We start from the raw sequence: 2,500 nt of genomic DNA, 5'->3' as shown, positions 1-2,500 counted from the left end.
ATGTCCACCGCGCTTCGCACCGGGCCCGCGAGGACCTACTTTGGCCGCACGGCGCCGCGCGCAGGGTGCGCCGGCGCGCAGCTGCGACGCCTGCCGCGTCCGTCGGCCGGCGCGCCTGCCACTGGCCGCCCCCACCAGCCGGCTGTAGCGCGTGCGCCCACGCACCGCGCGGCCAGCACGCCGGGAGGCGCCCCCTCACCGGCCGGGGACGGTCCCACCCAGCCACCGCCGCGTATCGCTTCACACCCAGATGCCGTTCAGTTTCGTCGGCATGGTGGGTATCGCTGGAACAACCGGTTAGTACCTCAACCTATCGTCGCCATCACCGATTCACCCCTAGCGAGAACAACCGCACCACAACAGGTTACCATTTGTTCATTTGCGTAACTTCACCAGAAAACGCAGGCGTCCATCGCCATTTGCAACTTCAACGATTATTGCATGCCTGTGTCAGGTGTCACGCCACACTACGTCTGCCCACATACACGCAACAAAATGTGCACGCCTAGACAATACGTGGAAGGTGGCCCCCGTACGTATGCGATGTCCATTGCTCGAACGACTGTCAACCGGCCTCTGTAGCATGTCGCAGATATGGAACGCGGTGCACCATGCCATCACGGTGTGTGAGGAGAGACGACTAGGTCCGAATACATCAACAGACAGCTCATGCTGATCGCCATCCACGGCGTCCGTTCCTCCCACACGTCTCTATGGCGTACCACACTGCAATCCAGCTCTCATAGGGAGACGACACGTAGCTGCGTGCACAATATTTGCACTGTATGGTCCGCCGTTTTTGGGCGCAGTCGTTGTGCGGTCACACATGTGCCACGATGTATCATTCAGTACATAAGGACGAATGTGCAGTACAGATTGTGGTTCACGCGTACGACATCAGCGGACAGTTGACACAGGCCGCACCACAACGTAGCCTGAGTACGTCGCATGCGAAGGGCATTGAACATGCAAACTTCTCACCAACCAGCTTGCGAAGGCAGGGGGCAAGGTGGGGACGTGGGGAGGGGCGGCATGTACGTCCTGCTGCCATCCACATTACAGTGTACAGCAGGAGCATGTGGAAAGTGAGCAAGACTTGCAAGGTGTTTAACATGAAGCGATACACAGGGGTGCGGGCAGTGCGAGTAGCGAACTATATTGCGAGGGTTGCGGGTGGGCAACACTACAGTAATTGAACGAGTCGTATAACAATTACAGAGCAGGTTTAGGCGACAACGTGGGTTACGTTAAGGCGACAACATGGGTTAGGTTAAGGCACAACATGGGTTAGGTTAAGGCACAACATGGGTTAGGTTAAGGCACAACATGGGTTAGGTTAAGGCACAACATGGGTTAGGTTAAGGCACAACATGGGTTAGGTTAAGGCACAACATGGGTTAGGTTAAGGCACAACATGGGTTAGGTTAAGGCACAACATGGGTTAGGTTGAGGCACAACATGGGTTAGGTTAAGGCACAACATGGGTTAGGTTGAGGCACAACATGGGTTAGGTTGAGGCACAACATGGGTTAGGTTGAGGCACAACATGGGTTAGGTTAAGGTACAACATGGGTTAGGTTAAGGTACAACATGGGTTAGGTTAAGGTACAACATGGGTTAGGTTAAGGTACAACATGGGTTAGGTTAAGGTACAACATGGGTTAGGTTAAGGTACAACATAGGTTAGGTTAAGGTACAACATAGGTTAGGTTAAGGTACAACATAGGTTAGGTTAAGGTACAACATAGGTTAGGTTAAGGTACAACATAGGTTAGGTTAAGGTACAACATAGGTTAGGTTAAGGTACAACATAGGTTAGGTTAAGGTACAACATAGGTTAGGTTAGGTTAGGTTAGGTTACACGTTGTTGTACGGAAAGGTGTAGGGGGGGGGGGGGGGCGGGGGCGGCAGGTTCGTTGATAGTGATTATAGTAAGTGAATGCTTGTGACATGATCAGATTTGTCACGTCAGGATGCACCTTTGGCTTATTAGAGGCGGCGCTCCAATTCTATGCTTGTGTGAGACCTGTGTCTTTGACTCATGTCATTGTTTGTGCGCTGTGACAGGAGGTACTATTGTGATGTTGGGTGCACCGTTGTATAGGACATGTGTGGGTGTTGGTGCCTGGTCTGCGCAATGGTGGATGTCGAAAGGCTGGGATATTGTATTTTCCGCACGGACCTCCTGGTCTGGTTGTGATAGTGTGGATTGTGTAATGTGGCGGAGAAGATGCACTGGATGTTGTTCCATGCTGGTGCTTACATATTGTATGTGCGCCTGTTAGAAGCAGAGAGTGGTGCGTGATCAGAGTGTCTGGCTGACGTGTGGTTCCCATTTTGGGCAGACTCTTTCAGCATGTATACGGACAGTTGTGTATATTTGCTGTAGTTTGATGGCTCTGCATTGATTACTAATCAGCGCCGTGTGTACGGGTAATCTGGTTCCAGTCCAAAATGTTCCATCTGTGTACATTAGTGACAAAGACTCCCCCCATGCAGT

The sequence above is a fragment of the Schistocerca piceifrons genome, unplaced genomic scaffold, assembly GCF_021461385.2.
Source record: "Schistocerca piceifrons isolate TAMUIC-IGC-003096 unplaced genomic scaffold, iqSchPice1.1 HiC_scaffold_1056, whole genome shotgun sequence".
In the NCBI taxonomy this organism is placed as follows: Eukaryota; Metazoa; Arthropoda; class Insecta; order Orthoptera; family Acrididae; genus Schistocerca; species Schistocerca piceifrons.
Note: the sequence above shows the minus strand (reverse complement) of the source record.